At 43.3% G+C, this 23,694-nt stretch overlaps 1 long non-coding RNA gene across 1 annotated transcript in view; it reads left to right on the forward strand.

Annotated features, from left to right (window-relative positions):
* LOC146863962 (uncharacterized) overlaps positions 1 to 23,694 on the forward strand; it is a 336,075-nt gene that overhangs the window by 61,155 nt on the left and 251,226 nt on the right. Inside the window, exon 2 of the long non-coding RNA XR_014976593.1 lies at positions 2,691 to 2,818. This is a non-coding gene — a long non-coding RNA (uncharacterized LOC146863962). The remainder of the gene's footprint in view (positions 1 to 2,690; positions 2,819 to 23,694) is intronic.

The following is a 23,694-nucleotide window of genomic DNA, read 5'->3' on the forward strand; positions in this document are numbered from 1 at the left end:
CATCGCCATCACACACAAAAGCCCCCTCCACCTCACCACCCACTCAGATGACCACACGACCAACATGGAGCACCTCCACTTCCAGGTTCAGACCAACCCAATCACCACCCTCCATGGCATCCTCATCTACAGACCTCCGCACCTCGTCCACCCTTCAGCAGCTCCATCCTCGACTTCATGTTACCCCATGCTCTTGCCTCCTCTGACTACATCCTCCTCGGTGACCTCAACTTTCACCTGGGCAACCCCAATAACAAGAATACATTGTCCTTGCTGGAAAAGCTCGCCTTAAGACTCAGACAATGAGTCACCTCTCCAACTCACTCAGCAGAACACATGCTAAAACCGTCTTCTGTGCCAACGATAAAATCTCCTTCAGCCCCACCTCCGAGCAGCTTTGGACCGACCACCGCTGCATCCACTTCTCCTTCACCAAACCAACCGTACACCACCATGCCCAACGCTACCCTAGCAAAAGTTGAAACAAGGTCACTGAAGAACAGCTCACCACCTTCCTCAGCAACACACGACCTCCAACTTGCATGGATGCTAATACCTCAGCTTGCAACCTCCACCAATGTATCTCCAACTGAGCCAATGCGCTGGCTCCTATCAAGAAAGCAGCAGGCAAACCACACTCCAAAAAAGCCAGCTGGTTCTCCGCCGACCAGCATGGGTCCAGACGCTTCTGTAGATGGCTCGAGAAGGGGTAGAGGAACAGCAAGACCATGGAAGACCACTCAGCCTTCAAAACTGCTGTCACCGCACATCACCACCTCATCAGAACAACAAAGAAAGGGGTCCTGCAATAAAGGATCAATACCAATGCGCACAATAGAAATGAAGTGTTTGCCATAGTCAAAGAATTCACCAAACCCAGCACAGGAAAGCAGACATCCCACCCTCCCAAGACCTCTGCAACAACCTCAGTGCCTTCTTCCACAGCAAGATTAAGTAGATCTACAACAGCTTCAATGACCTCGATATTCAAGAAACTCTCACCCCACTCTCAACCACCACACCCAATAACACCAGGCCCCAGCAGACCCTGATCAGTTGGACTCCTCTCACCATTGATGACACCTTCAAAATCATGAAGAGTATCCACTCAGGATCACCCTCTGACCCCTGCCCGCACCACATCCTTCGCCCCCGAACTCTGCCTCACCATCAACCATCAACTCTGCCACATTCCCGGAAGACTGGAAACACGCAGAGATCAACCCCTTGCTAAAGAAACCCTCTGCCGACCCGCAGGACCTCAAGAACTTCCGACCCATCTCTCTGCTCCTCTTTCCAGCCAAGGTCATCAAGAAGACAATCAATTACCAACTTTCAGAGTTCATCGAGGCAAACCACATCCTAGACCACTTTCCGGCTTCAGAAGCAATCACAGTACGGAGACTGCCCTCCTCTTTCCCACAGTCAATGTCCGCACCCTACTCGACTAAGGCAAAACTGCAGCTCTCAGCCTCCTGGACCACTCAAGCGCCTTCGACACCATCTCCCACAAGACTCTATGATGCCAGCATCCATGAAAATGCCCTGGAATGGATCCTATCCTTCCTCATCGGCCTAACACAGAGAGTCAGGCTATCACCGTTCCACTCGGAACCCACAGAAATTAGCTGCGGAGTGCCTCCGGTATCCTCCATGAGCCCCAATTTCTTCAACATCTACATGGCCTCACTCACAGCCATCATAAGGAAGTACGGACTCAATATCGTCTCATACACCAACGAAACCCAGCTGTTCCTCTGCCTCATCAAAGAACCCACAGTTGCCAACTTTCACAGCAGGATGAGGGCTGTCACCACCTGGATGAAGGACAGCCTCAAACTGAGCTAAACTCAGAGAAGACTGAAGTCCTTATCCTGGGCTCCATTCCCTCTGTGTGGGATGACTCCTCACATGCACAGACCACACATGAAATCTCAGCATCATCCTGGACTCCTCGCTCACCAAGAACTGCCAGATCAATGCCATCTCATCATCCTGCTTCCACACACTACACCTGCTCCAAAATATCTTCAAGTGGATCCCCACCAAGTCCAGAAAGATGGTCACCCATGCACTCACAGCTGCAGACTAGACTATAGCAATGCACTGTATGCCAGCATCACCCATAAACTCCTCAAGAAACTAAAAAGCATCCAGAATGCCTCCACCAGCCTCATCCTCAACATCCCCCACTGCAGCCACATTACCAGCCATCCAGTCAACAAAACAATCACCTTCTAGCTCCTCAGACATGCCAACAAAGCCCTAATCGACACAGGCCCCGCATACCTCAACCACCGCCTCTCGTTCCACACACCCACTAGAGAACTCCACTCCGCCCAACTGGCCCTGGCCACCATCCAACATATCCTCAGTCTCTTAAAGCCCACAAATCAGCTACAGTTCAAAGTCTCAAGGTCCCCGTTTTCACAGGTGCAACTATTAGAGGAAATACGTCTTTCCTGGTTCTTGTGCACCCTTGAGTTTTACTGTCACTGCACTAGACAACACTGTTCACCAAACGCATTAAACACTTCTTGTGCTGCTCAAAAAATGAAGGGGAGCGCTTTCAGACTCTGCATACTGTAAAAAAAAACTGGCTTACCTTGATCTTGGCTTTGTGAAGCACATTTGCTTTAACGCCATGAGCATGTTAGAAATTCACATTTCTTGTGTCTTTTCTTTTCTAGAAAATGTGGTAATTGCAGACGGCGCAGCAGAAACCTGAAGAGGAGTGCCAGAACACCACCGGACCCCATCGTTGCTGCAGAGGAATGGAGCCAGAGTGGAGGCAGCCACGGGCCTCAGCTGGAGCCAGGTGAGCCAAGCACTGAGTTCTAGTGCAGAGTGGCTTAAAAGTTGCAGGAGATAATTAAGTGCATGTGTCTGATTATCGGCAATTAGCATAATGGTGTAATCATCTACTTGTGCATATGTTTGACGGTTTGCACATGAAAGCAGTCCCAACTTGTAATTGTCGGCACGTAGCATACTGGTGCAGTCATCCACCTATCTTCATGCATGCTGTGCACAGGTTTGACGGTTTGCACAAGGGCACGTGGAAACAGTACTTGACTCATGAAAGGCACATGATGGACGTGCAGTGCTAAAGAGTTCTCATGCTTGGTAGCATATGCAATGTTTTTAACCCGAGATTAGACAACAATTGGGACCTACCATTGCTACCTAGGTGATAAATAGTGCGCAAAATGAATAGGGCACTGTTTCACGTTAGGAAGTAAAAAACAATTGCACCTACCACATTGCCACCAGGGTTACAATATGAAAATAAGTGGTGGTTTCTTGCCACTATTAGACGATGTTTACTGCTACCGCTGCCAGCGATAAGGGGAATAATTAAGGGGTAGGTGGCTGTGCGGGGGCACGTAAAGTGTGATGTGGTGCAACACTCATGACAAAGGCAAGCCTGGCTTTGAAATGATACCAGACACCACAGTAGTGAACACTTAAGTGCATTAAGTCCACAAGGCTCTCTAAACCTGCATGCCCTACCATATACTAGGGACTTATAGATAGATTGTCTTTTCCAATTAACCCCTTCAGTGCCACGCCCTTTCCCCCTCCTGTGCCGGACGTTGCACTAGTGGGTGGGGTTCATGACAAGATAGTCTCGTCATGGGCACAGCGCAACCGTGCTCCATGACGAGACTATCTCGTCATGGGCACTGAAGAGGTTAACCAATAATACCAATTACCATATACCTTTAGAGGACACAGCACTCGCCCTGGGCCTGGTTAGCAGAGCCCAGGGCACTTTCAGAATCAGTAACCACCAGTATCAGTTAAAAAATGGGGGTGACCAGGGCAAAAATGGTGACTTTCCTACAAGCTCCCTTTCCCCAGACTAAAGGTGGTTTTCATCTAAGCTAAACCCTAATAGGCCTTATTCTCTATGTGGAAAACCTGGAAAGTTCTCTTCATTAGCATGGGAAGTCTCAGGTCTATGCTCCACTGTGAAGTCCATCCCATTTAGGGAAATGGACCACCTCAACAATTTTGGATTCTCCCCCTGTATGAGCAATCTGTGGGGTTTGTGGTTAGTTTGAACACAGAAGTGAGTACCAAATAGGCATGGTGTCAGCTTCTTCGGGGACCAGATAACAGCAAAGGCTTCCCTCTCAATGGCACTCCATCTTTGCTCTCTGAGGAGTAGTCACCTGCTAATGAAGACAGCTGGTTGATCTTAGCCCTCTTCATTTGTCCTGGTCTTGACCATGATCCTCCAAGTAATCCTCATCCTCCTCTGTGGCTGCCTTCTACTGGTAGACCTATGTCAAGTCCTTCAGAGCTTTCTGCAGCTCCAACTTTTCGGTGCCCTTCTTCATGTTTAGTCCCCTTTCCTAGCAGAACTGTTTAATCTCACCCACTGTGTAGCTTTCCAGGTTGGCCAGCTCAAGCTCCAGTGCTGCAGGTATGGTCTCAGACAATCCAGAAGTGGAATGAGAGTAGATTTGGAAAAGCCAAAAGCAGACAAACAAGAAGAACTAAAAAAATGAATTGGTCCTAAATCACTTATGTGGTGTGGTAGTGTAAAACAAAATTACTGTATTGTACTGCACAAATACAAGTCCAAATCCTCACCGCTGAACTCGACTGTGGTGTAAGCCCTGGTCAAGCAGCAACCACAATTCTTGTCAGGGTAAGGCACCAGCAAACCCCAAATTAACCTGTGCTCACCCCCTTGGTAGCTTGGCAAAGCGCAGTCAGGTTTAACTTAGAGGCAAATAGTAAAGTATCTGTGCAACACTTCAAAGAGCAAAACAGTGAAAACACACCATAAAAGGAGCCAACAGATTTAGAGAAATAGAATAAGTTGTAATAAATAAATCAAGACCAAAATGCCATTAATGCAATCATTAGATCCAAAGATATCAAATTTTAATTTTGGGGTGAAAATAGCAACAAAAAGCACAAAGCACCAACAAGGGATATCTGGACGCACTCAAAGTCACAAGTTCAGGCCGATCACGATGGAGCACAAGCCGGCTTCAGGAACCCTGTTAGGCCCCCTGAACAGAGGACCTCAAACCTTGGTTGCAAAGCATTGCGGGGATCCGCGTGGAAGATGAGCCGCCTCTGAAACGATGCATTGGTTCTGTGATGCACTCAGGGCTGCGAAGCGAGGTCATGTTGCATCTTCGTTGAGCATCTGGCATCGGGGATGCGGTGAACAGAGGGCGATGCGTAAGTTCCGAGGAGTTGCAAGACTGCGATGAGGAGTACGGTGTCGTTGTTGTTGTGGGAGCCAGCCAATGGTAAGTAAAGTGAGGAGGGAGAGATGTGATAGCCAGCCAGTGACAAGTAAAGTGATGTAGGAGCCACGTGGGAGTGAGCCAATGGTAAGTAATTGGCTCACCCCCTTTTAAGATTTTTTTTCTTGAACGCAAAAGATTTCGCCTGTGCAGGCGAAACCTAAAAGTGCCTATTTGCTCAAGCGTGTAAACAATCACATTGCCATTCCATCTACTTCTGGATGACCAATTCTAACTCCTATTATTTTTATGTGCTATGTGACATTAGCAAATTAGTCTAATGGTGCACTGAGCAGGCCTTTCCCCATTTCACATTATTCCAAAAGGTTTTCTCAAAGTTAACTTTTCTTTTTGAAAATTCTAGGAGATTTAAAACACAAACCTACGTCTCTCCTCTTCAATATCGAGTCCGCTTAGAGCTGTCACACTGTAACAAATGAGTTCATCCTCTCAAACATTATTTAAGAACAAGACATACACCCTGCTTTCCTTGGGGCGACCAGACACTCTAGAATAAAACCATCACTCCAAGTCCTTTTTAAATATTCTGCACCAATTAATGTATCTTTCAGGGGAGAAGAGGGCTGCTTGCTCTGCTGTGGCTTTAGGATATAACTACGCTCTCATTAAAATTGCATGTTATGAATTAGCTGCTCCTTATAGCCTTGTAGCCTTTTTGCACTTTAAAGAGTAATACGGCTCATTCATGACACCATGTCGATACAATTTTAGTATTCAAGTACTTCAGTACCTCCATCAATGTTATAGGCTAATTAGCTTTCAATCTTAGAAAGCTAATATATTTGAATATGTAAAGCAGCCACAAAAGGATAGAGAGAACATTTACTTCACGTCATCCTATGTAACTTATTCGTTTTTAGATGTTTTGCATGCCAGTTTATTTCATGTGAAAATCTGGCATAGTTTTTACTCCGTGTTAAAAAATGTAGGGCCCCCACTGGCACATTTATGAAAAAAACATCAATTCATATGATGAAGAAACATTGGAAAACTTTATTGAAAAACATCCCAATGTATTTCCTTTGAAATTTTGAATACACTAAACCACATTGGAATACAAGTCAAGGCAGGTTGAGATAGATAACTAATAAATTGGCAGGTTATTTCAAAATGGCAAGTAGCGAAAGAATTCTCACTGTAAAATCCATTTCACCAGATTAATGGACATCTAACGATTTTGAGCAGCAAAGCAAAGAGGGGCTTTGTGTAACTTTAGGGGCCAATTTATGAAGGGGTTCACGTCACGTTTGCACCATGCAACATGGTACATACCCGATGCTAACCCAAAATGCGATTTATCAAGCCACTTTGATTAGCCCTGAGTGGCTGGATAAATCAGGAATAATGGAATGCAGTGTAAATCGCTGCATTGTGCTACTCTGCTCTGGGAAGGCGTTCCATGGGCGTTGCGTGGATGTTCCCATGCAACTCTCATGGAGTTTGATGCATTCCCAGATTTACCACTGCTAGTAGACCTGGAAATGCACCAAAAAGATGTGCCTTCTCAGGTGAGGCGTAACAGGAAGAATTGTCTTTATTTCTCCTCAATATTTCCTCATAAAAAAGTAACATCCCTCTAAAGATTGTTTTTGTAAGGAAGTAGCCCCTTTTTGCACAAAAACAATCCTCCATACAAAGCAGGCACCCTTGCACCTGCATTGGCGTTAGGCAGTCAAAATGGCACCAGTGAAGGGACAAAGGCAGGAGTGCGCCATATTCTTTTAAATATGGCGCATTCCTGCATTTTCCCTGTCAGGCAGCGCAGCTAGGTGACTTGCTGCGACGTGTGACTTTCTTATAAATCTGAACCATATGTGGGAACCTAGTCATGACCCAGCACAGCGTTACAGTGTATCAACCAACAGATGAGTTCCAATACTTTTCTCTTTATTTTCACCATGTTTCATTGCCTTCAATTAATACGTAGTTCATTTTCACCAAACAAATAGATTATTCCAAACTTTGACCACAAGTTCAACATATGCCTATGATGGTTTTTCTTCAAACCAAAGGAGGATTCACTTTTCTTCATGGCTCTATGGAAACTTATGTGACCCAGACCCAATGCATTTCGGGCAGCTCGTGCCCTTCTTCGGGAGTAACTACAATAAAATGAAAGGAAATACATTTCAGTTCCCAGTGCCCTTCCCCGCCTCACATGAACTGTTGTTATGTAATGCGCACCTCTGCCGATGTAATTAGACTCCTATTTTCATGCATCCCTAATAGAGTGACCAAAATACAACAACCCAAATGTGTACATGCGTTAACATCGTGCTAGTAATCTAAGAACTTTGACCTTTTCTAAATGCGGAAATACATACTCTGTGTGAACGAATTAAACACACAACCCCGAGTTAAAAACAAAATCATCCTGAAACGCATTTGTGCCGTGTCATTTCTAAAGCAAATTTCCAGCTTACAACTTTGTAATACTCTTATAAATGTACCATTTAGTATCAAGCGCAGGCAGTGTTTTGAAACGTTGTGAACTGTCAGACTCTGGGAACCAGCACATCTTACCAGCTTTAAAATGTCTTCGATACAGTAGGTGCAGTTTTCAGAAAATTGGGGATCCTCTTGTACATGGACAGCATCAGACCCTATGTCCGAGCTGCAATCAGGTCATAGATTGTTTAACCATGCCACAAGGTAAATATTTAATGCAAAATACATGTCAAACAAAATTATATCTTTACTATAAAAAAGAGTCATTCAAACAGTCCTGTGTCTGATTTTCATGGTTGAAGCATGCTGGAATGCCAGTAGTTTTCTCCACACACTATGATCACACAACTTGAGACCTCCTCTCAGTCATTAACATTCATGCCCTCTAATCTGCATATCATGGAACCTTTTCTGAGAGGGTATAAGCGTGAAAAGACTTCATTTGTAAGAGGGTACCAGAGTGTGCTATTTATTTTAATGTACTTTTAGAAATATCAGCAGATAGTGATCAAGTACCTCAAACATAAAAGGTAGGTCCAGGCTCCTCTCAGTTCTCAGAACACTTTTCAGTGGAATCATTTTTAAATCCAAAGTTTTGGATCTGGGCAACTTTAACACCACTTCCAAGAGTCCAGGGCTGGAATGGCACCAATTGGAGGGTCAAGACTTACTCAGGCTTGGTCCAGGTGTGGGTTCAAGATGGTTGGAGCTATTTCTGTCCATGAGACTCTGATCGGAGGCCTGCCAACTAGCCTAGGAGTCACTCTGGAAGTCCTGATGTTGAGTAAACTGAGTCTCTGGTGCAGCCCTACAAGGTTTGCTTTTACACCCATTGGTGACTTGAGTGAACTTAGTTCAATGCACCATGCCTGAATGTGGGGAACAGGGTTTTGTTGCCCTGCAGAACCCCACCCAAAACATAGTGGAAGTGGCATCAATGCTTTTGGGTTACTAACAGTCCCTAAACAGGGACCCATGGACACTGTGATGATCAAAAACAAACCTTTTCCAACCTCTTCAATCACACACATACAAGGTGTACTAAGAGAAAAGACACTTTAACTAAAAAGAACATTGTTTTCAACAGGTGCACCCTGTTTCTCAACACATTTAAAAAACCCACATCCAATAGAACGAAAACAGTACAAATGCAAGGTGCAAACAATGAAAATAAAATCTACCATGGTTCAAATGTCATCGAAAACCTAACACTCTAAAACCTAATGTTATGAGCTACACTAGGAGAGCATAGAGAGTAGAATAACTTGCATCTCGATTTTCTTAAGGAGGGTGAGGGCACCGCATAACTTCTTTATAGCATGTATGAGCATATATGAGTCAATGAAGCCGTGTTTCCTGCAAAGGACAAAACGAATTCAGCATCAATTCCTCCCTGGTTCAGTATCAGCTTTCAGTAGAAAGTGCGATACAGTGGTAGCATCTCTGGCAGACAGGATCATCATCTGGCCTTGCAGTATCTTGCTCATGATAATCTAGGGCAAAGGAACTCTTCTGACAAGTGGTCAAATGGCAGTTCTTTTATATTGGGGACTTATATGTAATGGAATTTACAATGTCATCTTAGGAATGTTTGATTAAACCAATAAGCATCAAGATGGTAGTCTAAGATGCTTTCCTTCAAGCATATAAGGTAAAAGTACGACAATTCAGACTACACTATTTTGACTATTGTTCTTTCTTTGACCTTGAAATTGAGATAACAAGGCAATTGTTTTAGACGGATGTCCCATGAAGTGTCATGCTTTTTGTTAAAAACTGTTTTTATTGGGTTTAACACATGCAACATTATATAAACAGTGCTGACACCAAGTCCAATTGCAACCCTTTACATATAGCCCAGGTGTCACCCATTTCCTCCCATGGTATACAACAAGAAGCAAGGAATAGATTGAAGAGGCAACAGGGGTCAGCTGGTATGAGGCCCCTAAGTAGTATATGTATCCAGTGACAGCACTTGAGTGTCACTGTTGGGGTACGAGGGCCAATGCATTGGAGTGGATGGGGTAGAAACAAAACTGGGAGAGGTAGGTGGTTGGGGAGAGGGAGGGCTGGGAAGAGGTGGGAGAAGCAGGGCTGGAGCTGGAGCATGGGGCTGGGGGGGTCCTTTTATTGTGAATGGTCCTTTAGCTCAGGGGTCAGGCAGTGGTCAGGGATGTTTGCCGGTGGTGAATATGCAGGAGAGGCCAATGGGTCAATCAATCTGGATAGCAGCCGCCCCCGACAAGTGCAATCAGTCAACAGCGTTAACCCCTTTCCTCCTCCTGGCGGAGAGCCCCAGTCTCTGTCCCCGCACATCACCACAGAGCATCTGGGGCATCTGTAGGAAGCACATGGAAAGATCCTGTAGATGCGTTGAGGGGAGAGATAGGCTCTATGAAGCATGTAGGAGTGAAACAGATGCTGACAGGCATTCCTAGAGGCCTTTGTCAGATAGGCCAAGGATTGGGGCTCATTCTTTCTCATAGAGAGCCCTTCCGAATTCCTCTACCCATGTATCCTGGAGTGTTTGGAGGATGACTCGGGGAACCCACGTGAAGGAGTCAGCCAGACAGTTGATCACCCAGTGACCACCCCCCCATAGTGTAAAGAGTATGGAGAAGAGTGTGGGTGGAGGGTCTTTTAACCCTGAACCCCCCCAAAGGTCATCGAGAGCACTGCACACTGCAGCATAAACCAGGAACTTGCCTTAATGCAGGCAAAATTGGTCCAGCAGAGCCACAAAGGACAAAAGCTGGCCATTCTGAAACAAGCCCCACAATGTGGACAAACCGACCTGAGTCCAGGGGCGCCGCTGACAGTCAGTAATGTAGCCACCCCAGAGGCCCAGAGTAGAGATGAACAGTGTATACGAAGGATGTGAGGGCCACTTGAAGCAACCGTGAGGGACATAGGGGTCTCCGGATCCTGGGAAGCAAGCGCCAGAGCAGTGATGCTATGGCTAGCGAAGGATCTGAGTAGCTCGTGTCCTACAGATATTGGCCCGCCAGCCAATACATAGGCCACTGAAGCTGAGCTGCTAGGAAATATCATTCATAGTTGGGTGCAAAGAGACTAGCCTGGTTAGGAGAAAGTTGGAGCTTTGACAGTGCTGCAAGTCAATGTGAGTTGTGCCATATGAGATCCCCCACGAGGGTGTGCTATCCCTGAATGAACGCATGGGGAAGAGTGATAAGCACGTTTGCGATATAGTAAAGTAGGCTGGAAAGCTACTATGCCTGCTAGGAACAAGGGGAGTGATTGCCAGAAAACCACCCAGTAACTGATGGCTGTCACTGCTGCTGTCAGGTTAGCATCCAGTAGGTCTGGGGTGGCATGAAAGAAGCAAATGCTCACGTAATGAAAGGAAGTGGGTTCCCAGAGGATCAAGCCCTTCCCAAGGGCAAGGTGCTTCAGGAACAATGCCAGCGACAAAATGAACACACATGATTTGTGCCAGCCAATCCAGAGGTCTGACAGATCACCAAACTCGGCTAAGTGCCTGGCAATCGGTGAGTAAACATCAGTAACATCCCTGAGATAGAAAAGGATGTCATTGGCATACAACAAGAAGGTGTGTGTGGTGTCTGGAAGGGGTATGCCTCAGTCCCCACCCCATTGTCTAACTCTCGTCGCCAAGGGCTCCGTTGCTAGAGTTAAGAGGAGAGGAGATGAGGGCAACCCTGTCTTGTACCTCCGACCACCGGCAAAGCTCGTATAGCTGCCTGCTGTAGCGTATCTGAATAGTAGGGTCTGTGTTGTCACGTAGTTCCTATATTACCTATACAGGATTAGCATGTTTGGATAACATAAACTGTGGGACTGGTGGCAGACTGACTGAGTGCAGCACCACTGGATATGTTAACCTATCTGTATCAGCTAGCTCGCAGTGTCATTAGGATCTCCTCTTATCGGGGAGAGAAACGTTTTTGGCAACCTCAGAACATCACAACCCTGATCCCTCAGAATCCTGGAAACAATATACTACCTTTCGCTCAGTCACTCGTGCTTACTTCGTTTGTCTCAGAGATTCACAGAATAAACAGTCTGGGCGTTTCATTAAGAATTTATTGAACAGTTGTTATTCTAGTGTAAAATAGATGAGCTGTAATAACCATTAAACAGTAGCAGAGATATATGATTAGCAGTTCTACGGAAGTAAAGGGATGGTACAGTTCTACCTTTTTGCAATAATCATGAATACAAGTATATAAAAAACATGATAAAAGTGCATACTCCTCTAATGCCTCCCTAACATCTGTGTAGGTGTTATGCTAAGAATCCCTCTAGGATCTAGTCAACCCCATTACCTGAGAATGGGAGAATATGGCCCCCCGTCCTGGTCTCAAGTTGGACACCCTGCGAGGGATGTTAGACCACCGCGAGCTGGAGTGTCTGCAGTCAGGAACCTCAGCGTCTCTGGTCAGTGTGTCAACCAGGAAGTCACAGTCTCCTCTGTCTTTCCAAAGCAAGATATGATGTATATATACCCACAGTCCTCCCCAGGGGTCCAATCTTGCTGTGTTACTGTGTCGGCCTAAGGGATGACGTCGGGCCTGAACTTTATACAGAGATATTATACAGTAGATGTTTGTCCTGCTGTCAGTCCTGCTGTGCTTTCAAGAAGCCTCATGCATAATGTATGAGTTTTGAACTAGGGAAAGACCCATGTTCTGAATGCAGTGTCGTATCTAGGTAAAAGGTCAGTCCCTATGAACTGTTATGTATGTAATGTAGGGAGAGATATAGGTGAAAGGTTGCAGTGTTACCCGCGCCTATATAGGGTACCTATATGGAATATAAGACCCACTCCTCTTCCGACTGGACGACATATGTAACCTATGATTGTACTATCATTCGAACTAAACATTGGTACGCACAAAGTGTTAAAAACATCTATTTTGCTAAAATGTTTGAAACGTCTAAAAATTTCTAAAAGGATTATAAAAAGTACATATAAATAAAAAGAATGTAAGCCATCGCTCTAAAAAAGTGTCTGTAGCTATAGTCTGAACCACTATAAGCACTTGAAAGCCATGTATGCCCAAGAAATAAAAGGAATCTCAATTTTTATTTTGAGTTCCAAATTTTGAGCTTGTTTAAAAAGGGAATTTTATTCCAACACACGACGAGCCAAAAAATGAGTCAATTGTTTATGTGTCCTGGCTGGTAGATGCAACATTTTCGGTGCTTGCTTACGCAGTAGACGGCCCCTGTAACACCTCGCAGAGTACATAAATTGAGCACAGATGATGTTCCACGCAGTCTGAAGCATGTGCTGGGGCAGCTTGTGCGCCGTCCAAAGCCTGGGTGTCAGTGGAAGAGCCGGTATCCATGTGCAGAAAAATGGGACCCCCTCTAAAGAAGATACTTCGAGGTCAGGGAGAAAAGGGGAAGAACACAACATAATATAGAGAACTCCCTCATGACCTATATTTCTTTCATCAATGTAGAACTAAATTCAGCATGGGCTAAACAGCAATGTTATGACATCAACAAAATAGCACAAGATAAGATTAATTTTATCATTATTTCTTTGACTTCTTTTGTTATCATATATGTATAAAAAAATATTTACTTTTTTTATCCTTTTTTTTATAAAACTGTTTTGCTATAAATATACATATAAGTGAACAAAAGTATTCCATAAAGTTCATGATTAAATGCAATACATTATTAAGCAGAGAGATCCATACAGAAGAAAAAGATTCATACATACTGCAACAAATCCATCCAACCTCATACAGACTCATACAACATTCACAACATTCACAGACACATGTATCTGTAAAAGAGGGAGACAAAAGATAGCACAGTGTCCACGACCATATAGAATAGATGTGTTCAGCAGAATCTGAACAATATTTGCCAAAGGAGCCAGTATCCATATCAACAGGTGCAGTTACTACCTGCGGTAGCTCACAAAATGCCGCCATCAACATTGGAATACACTGAGGACATTGCAGAACATGGGCCGTTATTGGCTCCAGTAGAGCATTCTAGTCCAGTTGCGCACATGATGGGAGTGTCAAACAAAGGTCTAACATGCATTCTGATCCGTAAAACAGGCATCGGAGGGCAGGTAAGATGCAGTCCATCCAGACTGGTCGAAATGACAGGAACCAAGATGCACTTACTTCTCTTAGACGAGGCATGCCTAGATGCTGTACCATGCGGTCACGGTATTTGCGCTCCAAGAGTGCTTTTTCCATCTCCTTGGTGACTGGGACATCCATTGCGTAGCAGATAGAAGACAATCAGGATACCTGATATTAGAAACACGATTAGCGGATGTCCTCCAAAGATACGGAGTGTATGAAGTTTGGTATAACTCCAAGTAACGTCTGAAAGGTGCCTAGAGGTCCAGAACCTATGGTCTTAAATAGCTGGAAAATGCCAGTCAAATCCGACATGTTAAAGATACGATTTACCATTTCTACAAAATGGAAAGGGCAGTTTGTACAGTTTGTATGGATAAGTGCCTGTATGTCAGCTGAAGACCTTGCAATCTGGAGATCAAAAGTCTCTTGAGCGGAAGTTAAGGGCACAGACTTCTGTAAAAGCATGGCTTTCATTCTGCTTAGAGTATCAAACGGTATTAAAGAAACATTTAGTGAAGGCCATAACGGCGCCTCCCTGACTGTATGTGTCGGTGGAAACAATACTAGCATCAACAAGTAACCCTGGAGCTCACGGTTACTAGATATGCAATGCCCGGGAGCATTCCACAGCAGCCTTGACTGTTCAGCATCAAGTAACTCCCATTTGAAAGTAGCCCGAATGCTTAAGTAATCACTGCAGCTGGGACACCCCTTAAATGCTACTGAACCATTACAAGCCCCGTGCAACATTATATACTGACATATGAGTGATTCACTTAAAGCGTTCTCACAGTTTGTACCACTAAGAAACACTTCTCGATCCCCACTCCGGCATCAAAATCAGTATGATACTTCCCATGATTCCTTAATGTATTCCTTACTCATTTTTTCATATCTTCCTGCCTGCTTTTGTTCAAGGCAATACTGAAACTGAAAAGTAGTGACCGGCAGAGTTATGTGGCCATGGATTAACCATTCTGTGGACGGTGATTCTGCCACTGTAAATGGTAATCTATCCTGTTTTTTTATACGAAGCATTGTATATTTTGCTCCCCTTTGTGCCATTTCTATCTGTTTATCTGTTAGATTGTATTCGGAAAACAGAAACATGCTGTTGATAAAACACCAAGGCACATAGCCTGCATGCAAAGATTGTAGCGTCCAGCTTAACAACATGATGGAACGTAATTGAGACTGTCTGTGTTGTAATATAGCCAAATCTTGTCCCAGTATGTCAAATGATTGATGTTGTGTCAAAATTAAATTCACCTTTTGGTCTGCAGAGCTTTGTCGAAGATATCTTCCATTAACAAGCATACTAAAAACTATTACAAAGCTTACCCAGAAAAGGATCCCAGAAATTACCCATAGTTCTACCCATGGTGATACCAGGTAAGACCTTTTAAGAAAGTTCAGAAAGTCTTTGACTTGCTGCTTGCATGGTTTTTTGGCTGGCATAGTTTCAGGTTCACTTTGATCCAAAGAAAACGTGTCAAAGTTTATGAAGTAGCCAGAAGCAGTTTGATGAATTGTTGGTATTGCATCAGCATTTGTAGAAATCATAGATTGCTCTTGTTGAGGCATGTTGAGGTAGACATCTGTATTTGGTTGAATAGCAATTTGTGTTTGACTTTGATTCTGAATTCGAATTTCGGGTTCAAGGGGAACTAGTTCCATAGCATTATTGCATAGTCCTTCATTCCGTACAAGGGACTCTTTGAACGTGATGAGTCTTTCCGTTTGAACCTCTTGAATTGTAGCAAGAGGAGGGCATCTGCTACATTGGAGTCCATGCGGCCTCTACTCAGTATCGGCCACATAGTGTAGTTTGATTAGGTCGATTGAGACAAATCTTTTCTCCTTTTTTCCGGCAAGAGGCAGTAGAAGTACAGTTCTTGTTCTTTTTACTGCTGGGAACTGTACAGGTTTTCTGTAGTATGACCCAAATTACTCCTTGTCCGCTATCTTCTCTCTGGCCAGATGCACGACTTTTGAGATCCAGACAGGTCTTTCCGTGACTGATTTGACTTCCCCAGTGGCCATCTGCTTCAGGTGGACATTACTTTGTTGTGTCCTAGGGGCATATGTATCAAACGATTTTTTAATCGCAAATGCTGCGATTCGCAAAATAACAGCGTTTGCGATTAAAAAATCGGTAATCGGGATGTATGAGCCAAATCTCATCGCTAAATTAAGGAATTTCTAATTTAGCGATTTCTTAATTTTGCGTAAGCATTTAAGAAATCGCAAATTGCGATTTCTTAAATGATATGTAAAAAGCACCCAAGTTGTGCGAATTATCCTTAAGAAATCGCAAATTACCACCAACTTCGAGTTGGTGGTAATTTGCGATTTCCTTTCAAAATGCACTTCTTTGAATTTTACAAAGTGCCACGTGGCGCTCATACATGCCCTTAGGGCATGTGCGCCATATGCACACACACGCTCATTTCAGGGGTGCATCAGGGTGTCATCATGACACCCTTGCACCTTTGAAATTATTCTCAAATTGCGATTAGCAAATTGCGATTCCCTATTTGAGAATTACTTCCCATTCATTCCTATGGGTCTCCTGGCCCATAGAAATGAATGGGCAGGTATTCCTTAATTGCGATTTCGCAATTTTCTGATCGCAATTAAGGAATTTTAAGAAATCGCTAAAAGTTTGCAATTTTTTAAATACATCCCGTTTTTGCAATTCTCAAATAGCGATACTTTAAAAATCGCTATTTGAGAATCGCAAATGGAGATGTTGATACATATGCCCCCTAGTGTCTTGCTTCACCTTTCAGATAATACAGAATCTCCCACACGCTGGGTCAAAACACACGGCGGAGCAGGAGACATAAACACAACAGCATTAGAAAAGGGTTTTATTTTACAAAATGCAGAGAGTCACTTTTTAGAATAAGGCTTGGGGTTTAATTTCACACAATGCACTCTAACAGAAAGGCTTTCCCAGATGCCAAATGCACAACATTCAAATACACATAGAGATATATATTTGTATGCATGCAATAATAACACACTTGATAAATGCAACCGTTAAATGCATGAATAATACCATGAATAAGCAAGCAGCAAATAATATGAGATAACATTCAAGAAAATTTAATATAGGACGTCCTGCAAGAGATAAGAAAGATACACTGAATCACAATGAAAACACCTCAAATGATCAAAGCCACTGACAACACATCACAATAGTAATAATCAAAATTCAAACACCTCAAATGACCACAGCCACTGGAATCACGCATCATAATGGCACTAGTGAGAAACAAATTACCTCACCCGATCGTTCACTCAACATCCTTGCCAATTCTCGCTGGGGGGCCCGTTCAATGCTGGCTTGGACTCTCAACCGGGACTCAAGTTCTGTTTGACTTACAGCAGTACGTCTACTCTGTAAGTGAGCTCCCAACTCAGCTGTCAACGATCCTCAGCTTTATAGTCTCAAAACACACACTAGAAGGTTGGTGAATCGCCCCCCTGCGCCAAAGGAATCTTACTAGAACTGGCCAGCTTCCAAGCAAGCACTCCATGGCAAGAAGGAGTTCCCACATCCCCTCTACATTCTCGTATGTTCCAACCTTTATCTTGACGAAGCTCACAATAGCCTTCCAGGGTACATTAAACAATCTCTCACAAAAACAATCCTTGAAAGTGATTAACCCAAACAACTTGCAAGCGTGGCTGTGCGCGCAGAAAAAGCTCAAGCCAGGCAGAGTCAGAATTTAGGATGACATGAGGTCATGTCAAAGCCAATAGTAAGAACTTCATAATACTTATCAGTGTACAACCCAGTGCACATTTGTGCACCACTGCTTATAGCGTCACATATTTCATCTCTCAATGTACAGCACAGTGCACAATTGTGCACCACTGCTCATAACACTGCACTCTGAGACCAAAAAGTACATTCCACACATCTCTCGCTCTCATGCTTTCAAATGCACAACCCACACATTCTGGTCTTGGCAAGGCTGTTCTACTCCCTGACAGCTCCCACTGAAAAACTGCAAGATTACAAGAAAGAAACCTTTAAGAGAGTCAAGGCATATGCAGGACATTGTACATTTATGCTAGGTTAAAATGACACACCAAAGTCAATTAAAATAATGGTAGTCAAAGGTCATCACAGGGTGTCAGACCTTTTAGATCCTGTAAAACAGCCAAACGATCATGGATGTCAAATGGTTTTTCATCTGCCACTGCGCCTTCACAATCAAGATCAGGTAACCACATTCTTGTCCCCAATAGGACCTCATATGGAGTGCCCCCCGAGAACTTCTTACATATTGTTCAGAGCCCTCTGCACTCCATACAGATGTTTTACCCAGCTCTCACCCATGCCTAATACTCTAGTTGTTAAAGAATGCTTTAAGTCTTGGTTTTTCCTCTCCAGGACCAAATTTCCCTCCGGATGGTATGGAGAGGAGTACCGCAATACTACACCCAATACTCGCATGGCCTCCTTGTAAGCCAGAGAGCTAAACGCAGGGCACTGGTCATGTGCCAATTGTGTATGTCCCTATAAAGACTCGCACATCTTCTATAACAGTTTGACCGTCAGCTGAGCGCTGGGGCCACACCCATAGGAATCTTGAGCAGGAATCCACTGCAACCATGATATATCTGTAAGCCCCATCTCTTTTTAAGGGGCCGCAGTGGTCCAAGTAAACACATGCTGATAATTTGCCAGATATTAACAATGGTGTCCGCTCTGGACATGTTACAGTGGAATCTTTCATCTGCTGGCAGATGTCGCATTTCAAGACATAGTCTTTAGTCTGCTTTGTTGATCCAGGCCACCGATAGCGTTGTTTCAATAAAGAAACTGTCGCCGTAAATCCTGCATGTGCAGAACCTATACCCTCATGTGCAGCTAGAATTAAACCTAACCTATGATCCATATTTGGAATTATTCTATCCCCCACTCCAGGAATTTGAGTAAATGGAATGTTATTGGCATCTAACTTGTAGGAGTACTTGAGGGGAAATCGTTTTGGTACTGCACCGCTGTTTTTCCGTGAAGCAATAATAGCCACCATAATCTCAATGTCTATTCTTGTTGTGTACGTACAGCACCCTTTGTGGCTTCATCAGCCAATGAATTTCCTTCAACGTGAACGCCATCACGCTGATGACTCAGTGTATGTATCTCGTGAGCCCTCAGTAGTTTGGTTTTCAACTCCACTACCTGTTCTCATAGCATTTAATGCTTAATAGTGCCACCTTTGCATCTTTGAACCCGTTGTGAACCCAGTATTGCAAGTATTAATTATATGACTGTACACAGTAAAATAAATTGCACACAAATAGTGTGGGGAACTCTCGAGCCGTATTTACCAGTGCCAGTATCAAGGCTTTTAACTCTGCCAACTGTGCCATACAGTCTCCTAGAGATTGGGTTTTTGTGTAACTTGGGTGGAACTTTCCATCCCGCATGCGACCTTTAACGATTGCACATGCCATGCTACATTGTTGCTTATTTCCTATGCCTGTTGAGCAGATCCGTCAGTGTAAATTATATATTCATATTGATCCAGAGGCATTATTTCATTTGGTAGAGGATATTCTTGTTCGTATTGCAGAAGTGCTTGTATCTTTAAATTTGGGTCGTACCTGTATTCTACATCTGTTGCAGTGAGAGAATTAGCCTATTGTATCCATCTCGGATGTAAGGTTTTAACCTTAGGAACGGTTGCCTTTGTCGCAGCCTCTAAGGCTGGAACTGGAGTAACTACTATTATTCGTTTCCCCTGTGCCAGTGCTCTTAGTCTTACCACAGCAGTCTGTGCAGCTGTCAGAATCTTTTCCGTAGATGCAAAGCACATCTCAGCATTTGTGTACAAATGTGATTTGTATGCAATTGGTACTGTTTCACCTTCATTGTATGTCAGATAAGTGTACCCAGATTGGCCCGCAATTATGCGGATCACCAGGCTGTGTACTGTTTGTAAGTGTTTGGAAGCCATCATGTCAGCTTATAAGGAACGAAGTGTATCTGTGTGTTCCTGTGTCCATTGTCGTACTGAAAAATCAGGCTTTATTAAGTAGTAGAAACGTTTTAGTCTTTATGTGTAATCTAAAATGTATGTTCTACCAAAATTTAGGAATCCCAGTATTGATTGTAAATTTTTCAATGATTTTGGAGGTTGGAGCAGCGCATATTTTTCTAAGAAATTTGCTGCCAGGCTTTTTCCTATCATGTCAGCTTGTAAGGAACTAAGTGTATCTGTGTGTTCCTGTGTTCTTTCTCTTTCTGAAAAATCAGGTTTTATTAAGTCGTAGAAAGGTTTTACTCTTTCTGGGTAATCCAAAATGAATGTTTTATCCAAAATTTAGGAATCCCAGTATTGATTGTAAATTTTACAATGATTTTGGAGGTTAGAGCAGTGCGCATGTTTCTAAGAAATTTGCTGCCAGGCTTTTTCCTTCACTTGAAAGCTCATATCCTAAAAACAGGACACTGAGGTGGGATATTGTTTATTTTTTAAAGTTAAATTTGTAGCCCTCAGATGCAAATCCCAAAATTATAGTATTCATTCTGTTCAAGTGCTCTTCTAGGTCATCGTCCATCAGATGAATATCATCCACATAGGACAATGCCTATTCATCCAATTTTTGAAGTAACTTAGTTACTCTGGCCGAGAACAACCCGGACTGTTCCTATACCCCTGGGGGAGTTGACGAAATTGCTCCGTACACTAGTGCTGAAAATGCTTTTAGATACCTGCTTTCGGGCACTATATTTTGGCAGAATAATTCATTTGAGATATCAAGTGTTGTTTTGTATTTTTTCCGCACAATGGTATTCATGAATGCGGCACTGTGTGCATTTTGAACTGCAAATGTCTTAGTGCAAGTGTTTAAATGTCTGTAATCTAAAACTAGATGATATGTATTGTCAGGTTTCATGAAGGGAAACAAAGGATTGTTCATTGATGAGGTGCAATTTTCGATCACCCCTTGGTATTCAAGTTGATCTAAGATCTCCCTGACCTGTTTCTTAGCTCCTTGTTTTATTGGATACTGCCTTTGTGCAGTTGGAGTATTTTTTAAAGGAATTATGTGGTGGGTTGAATCCTCATCCCATCCAACATGATTATTGTATAATGCCGGAGCCCACTCCTGCACATATGTGTGTTTCGAGTGCCTGGGGATATGGTCTGAGAATGCTTGTAGAATTACCGTTTCTCCTTTAGGGCAATCCATGACGAATGCTGGCGGCCAATCTTGTTCATCTCACAAAACATCATAGCCAAACGTAAGGTTCTCCCAAAAGAGACCTCTCACTTTTCTACCTTTGTCCCCCTCCATCTGGAGCATTATTAAGTAGTAGAAAAGTTTTAGTCTTTCTGTGTAATCTAAAATGTATGTTCTGCCAAAATTTAGGAATCCCAGTATTGATTGTAAATTTTTCAATGTTTTTGGAGGTTAGAGCAGCGCGTATTTTTCTAAGAAATTTGCTGCCAGGCTTTTTCCTATCATGTCAGCTTGTAAGGAACGAAGTGTATCTGTGTGTTCCTGTGTTCTTTGTCTTTCTGAAAAATCAGGTTTTATTAAGTCGTAGAAAGGTTTTACTCTTTCTGGGTAATCCAAAATGTATGTTTTACCAAAATTTAGGAATCCCAGTATCGATTGTAAATTTTACAATGATTTTGGAGGTTAGAGCAGTGCGCATGTTTCTAAGAAATTTGCTGCCAGGCTTTTTCCTTCACTTGAAAGCTCATATCCTAAAAACAGGACACTGAGGTGGGATATTGTTTATTGTTTAAAGTTAAATTTGTAGCCCTCAGATGCAAATCCCAAAATTATAGTATTCATTCTGTTCAAGTGCTCTTCTAGGTCATCGTCCATCAGATGAATATCATCCACATAGGACAATGCCTATTCCTCCACTTTTTGAAGTAACTTAGTTACTCTGGCCGAGAACAACCCGGGCTGTTCCTATACCCCTGGGGGAGTTGACGAAATTGCCTGTACCCTAGTGCTGAAAATGCTGTTAGATACCTGCTTTCGGGCACTATATTTTGGCAGAATAATCCATTTGAGATTTCAAGTGTTTTTTTGTATTTTTTCCGCGCAATGGTATTCATGAATGCGGCACTGTGTGCATTTTGAACTGCAAATGTCTTAGTGCAAGTGCTTAAATGTCTGTAATCTAAAACTAGATGATATGTATTGTCAGGTTTCATGAAGGGAAACAAAGGATTGTTCATTGATGAGGTGCAATTTTCGATCACCCCTTGGTATTAAAGTTGATCTAAGATCTCCCTGACCTGTTTTTTAGCTTCTTGCTTTATTGGATACTGCCTTTGTGCAGTTGGAGTATTTTTTAAAGGAATTATGTGGTGGGTTGAATCCACATCCCATTCAACATGATTATTGTATAATGCCGGAGCCCACTCCTGCGCATATGTGTGTTTCAAGTGCCTGGGGATATGGTCTGAGAATGCTGGTAGAATTACCGTTTCTCCATTAGGGCAATCCATGACGAATGCTGGCGGCCAATCTTGTTCATCTCACAAAACATCATAGCCAAACGTAAGGTTCTCCCAAAAGAGACCTCTCACTTTTCTACCTTTGTCCCCCTCCATCTGGAGCATTATTTCATATACTTTATGTGGGACACTTACCCTAGTATCGCGTGTTTCTACTGTGATATATTAATTCAAGTCCACTGTCCTCAGAAATTCCATCAGGTTCTGGCGAGCTATTGTTATTTCTGCCGCACTGTCTAGCATCGTCAGAGGAGAGCCCATTCCTCATTCAGTAGTCGAGTCCTCAGAATTTTGGGCATGTCTGATCTTTAGACCTGCAACCTTCTTCTTTTTGAACTGTGGCTTTTGCTTTGGCTTCTCTTCTTTTTTAGAAGTGTATTCCTAAGCGTGTTGCTTGTCTCTGGACTTTGTAAGCTCTTCTTGTCTTTCTGACTGTCCTTCCATCTCTGAGTTTTTCGATGAACCCTGAAAGGAACGAGAAGAACGTGTATCAGTATCCTGATACCTGCCAGGTTCCTTAGGCATTGACGGATAGCCACTGAAGCTGCCTCCCCTTTAATGTTAGCTAATATTATGGCTGATACCAGGGCATAGTTACCTAGTAACTTCATCCCTAAGTTCAGAGCAGGCCCTGCTCCATACTTGCTTGGTATTTGTCTTAATACATCTGGTATCACTGCTAATGAAGGAATACCATGAGTCCTGGTATAAAAGGCAGCAAAGACTGTACCCCAAGTGGTACAATCCTCTACTTGTGGTGTTATACCCAAGGGCAAGCAGATTGTTAGCATTCTGTGTTTTTCATACGGGGTAGTATTCAGGAATACTGCCTCTAACTGTGTCATTTTCTGAGCTACCCAGAATGGCATTTGTTCACGTTTAGTGGGCATTTTGCCCATCACTACATGTAATGGCTGTGGTGTGATTTTAATTGCTGTTCCTTGAGCTTGAGTTCCATTTGTTGCAACTATTGCTGGTTGGACTGTAAATGTCCTCATGACGAATTGCGTCAAGTTTCTATAGATTTTTATTAGATCTCCATGTTGTATGAGTAAGTCTCCTGGTGGTGTCGGGATGTGGTGTATCGGCCGCTAATACCAGCCATGTTGCCCCTTCTCCTCCGAGTGGGCCGAGTCTTACTCTTCTTCTTAAATGGGGTGGCGCCTTTAAACCAGTAAAGGGTGTTCCTGGTACAAGAGCAGAACCTCAATGTCCTCAAACTGACAGTATTCCACTGGTGCATCTCCTTCTGTGTAAGAGTAAAATGATTGTGTTCTTGCATTTGCTGCTAGGAATGTAACCCACAAATAAAATACCTTTGTTTTGTTTGATTTGTGTGCCTCA

The sequence above is a fragment of the Triturus cristatus genome, chromosome 2_1, assembly GCF_964204655.1.
Source record: "Triturus cristatus chromosome 2_1, aTriCri1.1, whole genome shotgun sequence".
Taxonomy (NCBI): Eukaryota; Metazoa; Chordata; class Amphibia; order Caudata; family Salamandridae; genus Triturus; species Triturus cristatus.